The sequence below is a fragment of the Ceratotherium simum genome, chromosome 6, assembly GCF_057802395.1.
Source record: "Ceratotherium simum simum isolate JZ-2026a chromosome 6, ASM5780239v1, whole genome shotgun sequence".
In the NCBI taxonomy this organism is placed as follows: domain Eukaryota; kingdom Metazoa; phylum Chordata; class Mammalia; order Perissodactyla; family Rhinocerotidae; genus Ceratotherium; species Ceratotherium simum.
The window spans coordinates 15,452,309-15,462,191 of record NC_141905.1 but is presented as its reverse complement, the minus strand read 5'-3'; the positions used below and the strand labels follow the sequence as shown (position 1 = coordinate 15,462,191).

General features: G+C 38.0%; 1 pseudogene; it reads left to right on the top strand.

Moving 5' to 3' along the window:
- Positions 1-9,381: 9,381 nt before the first annotated feature.
- LOC147916772 (U4 spliceosomal RNA) lies at positions 9,382-9,510 on the top strand (annotated as a pseudogene).
- Positions 9,511-9,883: the final 373 nt, after the last annotated feature.

Genomic DNA, 9,883 nt, shown 5'->3' with positions numbered 1-9,883 from the left:
ATGGCTCCAATTCTGAGTGGTGATTATAGCTCTTAGTGTATCTCTTTCCCCAGTGCCTACAAAATGGGTGTGTTAACAACGTTGGATATTAAATAATAGACAAGGAAGAATAAGAAGCAAAGACAGCTGGTGGTCTCAAATTCCAGCTCCTGTGCTAAATTACCTGGGTAATTATTTTCATGACTCGTTCTTCTAAAAGCCCCACAAAAATTTTCCCAACACCTAGATCACAGTGTGACCTGGGCCATTAACAGTTTTCCACGACTATATTAATAGTTTTTTCAATGAATTTATTCCATAGATTAAAAGAGTGATGATATGCAGATAACATGAGAGACACGGGGTTCCTGAGTGTTTGTGGTTGTCAAACCAAGATGATTTCTTGCCTAATCATTCAGATTTAAAAGTTTCGTTTCTGCTGCTGGAAAGCACTTGCACAACTCAGCAGTCAGTGTCCTTCGAAGCTTTTCACTGTCACATACACATTCTTCATGATCCATCAAATTTATTAAGACCCCCGTGAATCAGAGGCTAAAATGAAACGTCTTTTCTTGTGTAGATTTTGTATTTACGATTAGGAAAAAAACTGGACACACACAGAAAAAAAGATCTACAAGAAATTAGCCTTAGGGCCGGCCCGGTGGCACAAGCGGTTAAGTGTGCACACTCTGCTTCTGCAACCCAGGGTTCGCAGGTTCGGATCTCAGGCGCTCCCAATGTGCTGCTTGTCATGCCATGCTGTGGCGGCGTCCCATATAAAGGAGAGAAAGATGGGCACGGATGTTAGCCCAGGGCCAGTCTTCCTTCCTCAGCAAAAAAAGAGGAGGATTGGCATCGGATGTTAGCTCAGGGCTGATCTTCCTCAAAAAAAAAAAAAAAGAAATTAGGCTGAGCCTGTGAGAAACAAGCTTGTGATGAGGTAAACGTTTCAACCAGTTGAAAATATTTTTCTGCTTTTGATGCACTAGTATTAGTTACATCATCATGAAAATGTTTTACCAAAAAAAGAGCTGGTGAAAATCTGGCAGTCTAGTAAAAATTGGCCACTATGGTATGCATAAAATTATGCATAGACATAATTTTAGAACTAGAAGGGACTCTGGAGTTCATCAAGAGTCAGATTTTACAGATGCAGAAACTATAAGTTTCACTTTCAATTCAATAAAATACACTAAATTCAACATAAGTGTAGTTATTCATGAGGACATAAACTCTCGAACGTTTTTTATAAAGAAGTCTTTCTTTGCTTGCTAAGTTTTTCCCTCTTTCTTCTCGTCAAGACGATAACATGTCTTTATTGGGCCCCCTGGAGAAATGGTGGACCTTAAGCCTAAGTAAACACTCAACCTGGGCTTTGTGATGGTCCATGTGAGCAACAGCAAATAACAACAATTAGTGAGCCCATTTTCCTTTGACAAAGAGAAATACGTAGCCAGGATTTCTTCTTTCTAAAAGTGTCTGGTCTCTGAAATGAACCACATCAAAAAAAGGCTATTTTTCCAGAGTGACAGATTTGGACTAACTGCTTTTACCTCTTTCAGATGATTTCTGTTTCTAGTTTTAATGTTAAATAGACATTAATAGGAGTAAACACAGTAATTCAGTCAACAAACATTTACTGAGCACTTGCTGTGGTCAGGCCCTCCTGCTAAATTCTGGGAATACAATAACTCTGACAGTCTCCAACTCCAAGGGCCCAACAAGTCCAGAAACGCAGACAGACAAGAAAATAGGCAACTGTTATGTTAAGAAGCCAAAGGTTATCTTTAATAGCAAGAATCTAGAATCTCTACTAGTTCCAATCCGTGTCTTTATGGGGAAACACATGGTAAGTTCTATCAGGACGATTTACAAGGAACTATTTACAAGAGTTAAAGTAACCGACAAGGTGCTAACAAATGTAAGCAGATGTTACCACCTTTAGGCCTAAAGGAAGGAGGGGAAGGAGAGGTCAATGGAAACACGGCTTGATAGCTCATTTCTTTTTAGAGCTGATTGTCTGGATGTAACAGTTTATTTAACCTACTGAAGGACATCTTGGTTGCTTCCAAGTTTTGGCTGTTTGGTTATATTCATATATAACTGTTATAAACATCCATGCGCAGGTTTTCTGTAGACAGAAGTTTTTAACTCCTTTGGGTCCAAGGAGTGCAATTGTCACTGACTAGGTGCCTCCAGAAACTCAAAGGTGGGTTTGGAAGCAATTAACTGTTTTTCCAAGTTGTTTCTTTTCCTTTTGTATGTTAAGGAGATATAACCACCAGCCATCCTGAAACTGACCAAGCGAGAAACTCAAGGAAGATGTAACCACCAGCCATCCTGAAACTGACAGAGCCTCACCACAAGAGCTATGCCCATGGCCTTTGCCTTATTTTTAAAGCAAAGATCTCTCCAGGAGGAGCTTAGGTCTCATTATGTGGAAGCATGTTCTCCAACTGAGCCTGTGCAACCGAATACCACCTCTCCCTTTTGCATATTCATTCCTCAACAGAAATAAAAGTTCCTGCTTCCCTTTGTTCAGGGAATGCCATGAGTTTGGAAACGATTCCTCATGGCCTCCTATTTGCTGCAAATACACTTTACTTTGGGAGACAACTTCCACTGGTGTAGAGTCTTATTTAACTCACCAGGAGGCAAGCCCACTTGGTTGGGTAACACAATTGCTGGATCACGTGGTAAGAGTATAGTTTTGTAAGAACTGCCAAACTGTCTTCCAAAGAGGCTATACCACCAGCAGTGTATGCGAGTTCCCATTGCTCCACACCCTTGTAGCATTTGGTATTGTCAGTGTTCTGGATTTTTGTTATTCTAATAGGCATGTAGTGCTATTTCATTGTTGTTTTAATTTACATTTCCCTAATGATGTATGATGTGGAACATCTGTTCATGTGCTTATTTGCTATCTGTACATTTTCTTTGATGAGATATCTATTAAGGTCTTTGACCTATTTTTTAATCAGGGTTTTTTTTTTTTTTTATTGTTGAGCTTTAAAAGTTCTTTGTATATTTTGGATAACAGACCTTTATCAGAGGGGTCCTTTGCAAATATTTTCTCCCGGTCTGTGGCTTGTCCTCTCATTTTCTTTACATTATCTTTTGCCAGTAGAAGTTTTTAATTTCAATGAAGTCCAGGTTATCAATTATTTATTTCATAGATCATGTCTTTGGTGTTGTATCTAAAAAGTCGTTATCATACCCAAGGTCATCTTGGTTTTCTTGTGTTCTCTCCTAGGAGTTTTATAATTTTACATTTAGGTCTATAATCCATTTTGAGTTAATTTTTGTGAAGGGTGTAAGGTCTGATCTGGATCCATTTTTTTTGCTTGTGGATGTCCAGCTGTTCCAGCACCGTTTGTTGAAAAGTCTCTTTGCTCCATTTTATTGCCTTTGCTCCTTTGTCAAAGACCAGTTGACTGTATTTATCTGGGCCTATTGCTGGGCCCTCTATTCTGTTCCATTGGTCTATTGGTCTGTTCTTTCACCAAAACCACACTGTCTTGATTCCTGTAGCTTTATAGTAAGTCTTGAGGTCAGGTAGTGTCAGCCTTCCAACTGCGTTCTTCTCCTTCAATGTCGTGTCAGCTATTCTGGGTCTTTTGCCTTCTTATATAAACTTTAGAATCAGTTTGTAGATAACCATAAAATAGCTTGCTGGGATTTTGATTGAGATTGCATCAAATCTGTAGATCAAGTTGGGAAGAACTGACATCTTTCTTTTTTTTCCCCGCAGGGGAAGATTCACCCTATGCTAACATCTGTGCCAATCTTCCTCACTTTTTTTTCCTTCCTCCACCACACCCCCCAGTAGGTAGTTGTGTGTAGTTGTAAATTCTTCTAGTTCTTCTATGCTGACATCTTGATAATATTGAGTCTTCCTATCCATGAATGTGGAATATCTCTCCAATTATTTAGTTCTTTGATTTCATTCATCAGAGTTTTGTAGTTTTCCCCATATATATTTTATTAGGTTTATACTTAAGTATTTCATTTTTGGGGGGTGCTAATATAAATGGTATTGTGTTTTTAATTTCAAATTCCACTTGTTCATTGTTGGTATATAGGAAAGCAATGAATGACTTTTATACATTAACTTTGTATGCTTTAACTTTGCAATAATCTCTTATTAGTTCCAGGAGGTTTTTCTTGTCAATTCTTTTGTATTTCCTACATAGATGATCATGTTATCTGTGAACAAAGACAGTTTTATGTCTTCATTCCTCATCTGTATACCTTTGTTTTTGTTTTTTTTGTGTGAGGAAGATCAGCCCTGAGCTAACATCCATGCCAATCCTCCTCTTTTTGCTGAGGAAGACTGGCCCTGGGCTAACATCTGTGCCTATCTTCCTCCACTTTATATGGGACGCCGCCACAGCATGGTCTCACAAGCGGTGCATCGGTGCACGCCCGGGATCTGGGCAGGCCCCTCCAATCTGTATACCTTTTATTTCTTTTTCTTGCTTTACTGCATTAGCTAGGATTTCCAGTACAATATTAAAGGAAAGGTGACATGGTTTTTCAAAATTCTATTAGAGGTTATGTGAGCAAAAATGTTTAAAGACCACTTACCTAAACTAGTATCTGGTTGAGCCAGGATTGAATTCCCAGTCTCTCTCAACTCCAAAGCTTGAGATCTTACACACAAAGCTCCCTATCACCTCCAGGTGTTGCATGGTTTGCTGTTTTTCCTGCCTTTCCCATCTCCAAATAAACAAAAGTATCAACATGCCTCACCTCACATAATCCTAAGGTTTCACCAGTTGGTAGTCACAGTTTAACCTGGAAACCATTTTTATTGAAACAAACCATTTATTTATTAAAATAAACAACAACTCTTTACTTATGGCTCAAATGCAAAAGACCATGAAATTTAGCCTCACCTTCCTCAGATAGAATTTAAAAGTGCAATATTATAGCTAAAATTATAGCTCCATTATAGAGAAAAAAATGGATATAACCACTAAGGTGGAAGGAGATTTTGGATGATTGTTGCCCGTTCTGCAAAGCCTTATACCCAGCTAACCTGAGCAAGGCCATGAATAGGTTATATGGCACCTTTGTGCAAATTATAAAAAGGGGGTCCTCACCCTACCCCCATCCCTTTGCCCCTGGAGATACAGTACCATGCCAGTTTGGTGAGTAAAGTATAGCCTGGGTTTACGCTACCATGTCTTTCTTCAGCTAGTTGCCCTTGTGCATGGTATAAACATATGCAACAACTCTGTGACTTTGCATTATGCTCCAGCTGGCCAAGAAAAGAATGTAGAAGAGCAGCTGCTGTTGTGGGTAATTACCTCGGACCCTTCCCAATTTGCTCCAAACCTGTTTGCCTTCATTATTTCCACACTTCTGTTCCTGGACTGAAGCTGCCATATCTACTCCTGGCCCCTATTTGAAATCTCCCAGATTTCCTTCCTGGGTTGTTTTTTTTTTTTTTGTGAGGAAGATCAGCCCTGAGCTAACATCCGTGCTAATCCTCCTTTTTGCTGAAGAAGACCGGCTCTGAGCTAACATCCATTGCCAATCCTCCTCCTTTTTTTTTTCCCCCAAAGCCCCCCACTAGATAGCTGTACGTCATAGCTGCACATCCTTCTAGTTGCTGTATGTGGGACGCGGCCTCAGCATGGCCGAAGAATCGGTGCGTTGGTGCGCGCCCGGGATCCAAACCTGGGCCGCCAGTAGCAGAGCGCACGCACTTAACCGCCAAGGCACGGGGCCGGCCCCCCTTCCTGGCTTCTTGACTTTAGCTTTCCATGTGGTTCTTGGTCCTGCTCACTCTTTTAGTTTTGGTTCCTCTCTCATCTCAGTGAGAAGTTTCCCACTACAGCCTCTCAGGCCTCACCTCCAACACCTCTTTACCTTCAGAGTAGCTTGGACCTTCCCCTATTGTAGAGTAGGGACAGAAGATTTGAACAAATTCTCAAAAAGTGCTTGGACTCATATCTAGCAAAATTACATAGCATTTAACCTTTGACATATAAATGCCACTTCTAGGAATCTATCCCAAAGAGACAGTGTGGCAAATATATAAAAAGACGTGTGCACAAAGCTATGCATGGAAGCATTATTTATGAAGCAAAATATGAGAAACGATCCAAATGTCCACAGGTTGAACAAACTATGGAGTACTATGCAGCTGCAGAAATAAATGAGGAATATCTCTGTATACTACTATGGAGTTATCGTCAAACTATATGTGAAGTAAAAAGAGCCAACTGCAAAACTATGCATAGTATGCTATCTTTTATCTAAGGTGGGAATATGACTATATACACATCTACAGATAACCATCTCTGTATGTTACCTGTAGGGAGAGGGAGGGAATAGGAATGGAGAGACAGGGATGGAAGTTAGAATTCCCTGAATGTATCTTGTTTGTAAATTTGGCTTTGAAACCATGTAAATATTTCACAAAATTATGAACCAAAATTAAATCAAAATGAAATATATTGAAAGCAAGCCCCAAGAACCAAAAGCAAAATGAAGCCAATGAATCTAATGGTGTACTGAGTTGGTGGTTTACTCATAGAGCTAAATTATTTCAAATTACTTTTTAAAAAAAACTGTGGTTAACACATAACATAAAATTTGCCATCTTAACCATTTTTAAGTGTACAGTTCAGTAGTGTTAAGTATATTCACAATGTTTGGCAACAAATCTCCAGAACTATTTCATCTTTCAAAACTGAAATTCTATGACCATTAAACAACTTCTCATTTCCTCCTCTCCAGGCTTATGGCAACTACCATTCTACTTTCTATGAATTTGACTACTTTAGGTACCTCATATAAGTGGAATCATTCAGTTGACTTTTAGTGACTGACATTTCATTTAGCTTAATGTTCTCAAGATTCATCCATGTTGTAGCATGTGACAGGATTTCCTTCCTTTTTAAGGGTGTATTAATATTCCATTGTATGAATATATAACATTTTGTTTATCCTCTCATCCATCAATGGACATTTGGGTTGTTTCCACCTCTTGGCTATTGTGAATAATGCTGCTATGAAGATGGGTATGCAAATATCTCTTCAAGAACCTGCTTTCAGTTCCTCTGGATATATACTCAGAAGTGGGATTGCTGGATCATATGGTAATTCTATTTTTAATTTTTTGAGGAACTGCCATACTGTTTTCCATAGTGGCTGCACCATTTTACATTTCCATCGATAGTGCACAGGATTTCAATTTCTCCACATCCTTGCCAACACTTGTTATTATTATTATTATTATTGATAACAGCCATCCTAATGAGTGTGAGGTGGTTTCTCATTGTGGTTTTGATTAGCATTTATCTAATGATTAGTGATATTGAGCATCTTTTCATATGCTTGTTGGTCATTTGTATATCATCTTTGGAGAAATGTCTGTTAAAATCCTTTGCACATTTTTGCCTTGGGTTGTTATTTTGCTGTTGAGTTGTAGGATTTCTTTATACGTTTTGGATATTATCCATATATCATATCAGATATATGATTTGCAAATATTTTTTTCCATTCCATAGGTTGCCTTTTCACTCTGTTGATTGTGTCCTTTATGCACAGAATTTTTAAGTTTGATATAGTCCTATGTGTCTATTTTTTAACTTGTTACCTGTGCTCTTGGTGTCATATCCAAGAAATTATTGCCAAGATCCAATGTCATGAAGTTTTCTATGTTTTCTTCTAGGAATTTTATAGTTTTAGGTTTTATGTTTAGGTCTTTAATCCATTTTGAGTTAATTTTTGTATCTAGTGTCAAGTAAGAGTCCAACTTCATTCTTTTGAATGTGGATACCCAATATTCCCAGTATCATTTGTTGAAGAGACTGTCTTTTCCCCATTGAGTGGTCTTGGCATCTTTGTTGAAGGTCATTTGATTATATGCATGAAGGTTCATTTCAGGGTTCATCCTATACCATTAATTTATAGGTACGTCTTTATGCCAGTACTACACTATTTTGCTTACTGGCTTTGTAATGTTTTGAAATCAGGAAGTGCGAGACCTCCACCTTTTTGTTCTTTTTCAAGATTGTTTTGGTTATTCAGGATCCCCTGAGATTCATATGAATTTCAGGATTTTTTTTTTCTATTTCTGCAAAAAGTGCTGTTGAGATTTTGATAGTGATTGCAGTGAATCTATAGATTGCTTTGGGTAGTACTGTCAAATTACTTTAAAAGACAGAAGTTTGCTTATATATCTCCTGTGAGATATAGCCTAAGGACAGAAAAAAACTGCAAATAAACCTTGATTTTGTTTTGTAATCATATTGCTATGATAATATTTATATTTTTATCCTGAAACTTATTATATATAATAGGATAAAGCAAATAAGTAATTATGTTAATGTTGTTAGAAACCAAGATTTTTCATAAGAAAAATGAGATGTAAATATAAAATAAAAAACCTAAGAGAAAACATTATAACCTTAAATTGAATGAAAAGAAATCAGTATAAACTCAGATTTTTTTTTTTTAAATCTTTCCTAGCTCCACCCACTGAGGAAGTCTGGAAACCAACCTAGTTGCCACGGGCATCCCTAGGCAAAACTGTGGTCTCTAAATACCATTTCCCACTAAAAGTTTCCTTGGAGAAACTGCTAAGTCCAGGTTTGGCAGGAAATGAAAATGATAGATTGGGACATTTTATCATACCAGAAAGCAAGAAAACTCTCTAAGATTACTGGGTGGTGTCAAAAGCCAACTCAAAGGGATCCCCTCCAGTTAAAGATGGAATAATTTAAGTATCAAAAAAATAAGATACACATTAAATATTAATATTCATGAATTCATAATGACATTTTTAAAAACCAGTTCCTTGCTTACCTTTCATGGAGGCTAGGGAACCAATTTATTATTAAGAAAACCCCTAAGTTGGGGCCGGCCCTGTGGTTTAGCGGTTAGGTGTGAGGCTCCGCTGCTGGCGGCCCGGGTTCGGATCCCAGGCGCGCACCAACGCACCGCTTCTCCGACCATGCTGAGGCCGCATCCCACATACAGCAACTAGAAGGATGTGCAGCTATGGCATACAACTATCTACTTGGGCTTTGGGGGAAAAATAAATAAATAAATAAAATTAAAAAAAAAAAAGAAAACCCCTAAGTAAAGGGAAGAAACCAGCACTTATCCTGCTTTCTGGCATAAACTTCACCTTGGGGTTACCAAATAGTTGATGAAGGAAATAGTATTTCCTTATAGAAGAATTCCAACTCATAAATACAGGAGAAATGATGGAATTGATATATCACCATTTTTCAATTCCTAATGAATCTAGTCAATGACCATCAATAGCTAGCTGCTAAAACCATTTGATCAAAAACTGGTAGGAACTTTGTAATAGATGGATAAAGCTAACAACATCTGAAACCACTGACCAGTCTTGATATCATACAAAGAAAAACAACCAGTTTTGCGCAGTGGCAGTATCATAGCCAATGAGGTTTATCTGAGGTGCGATTATTGCTAATAGAAAAACAACCAGACTTTAAGTGCCTCCTGATGACTTGCAGTTGGAAATTCATACCACTTGTGAGGTCTTCTGGCCGAAAAATTGAGCCTGGGTCTTATTAAACCTTTAAGTCTAACAATCAGTTTTGAAATTTTTATAGATTAAATGAAGTCTGAGATTTGCTTCAAAATGAGCCAGTGGTGGGGAAAGAGTGGGTGAGGTGTAGATGAAACAAGATGGGCCATGTTGATAATTGCTGGGGCTGGACAATGAGTGGATGGGAATTCATCATACTATCTCTTTACTTACGTGTGTTTTAAAATTTACAAAATAAGTTTTTTAAGAAGTACTTGGACTCAATAACATTTTTCTATTTGGAAAAACCACCTGAATTTCTTGCTTGCTCCAACATGTCACAGAAATTCTTCCCTTGAGGTTTCACTTGTCACTCTACGTTAT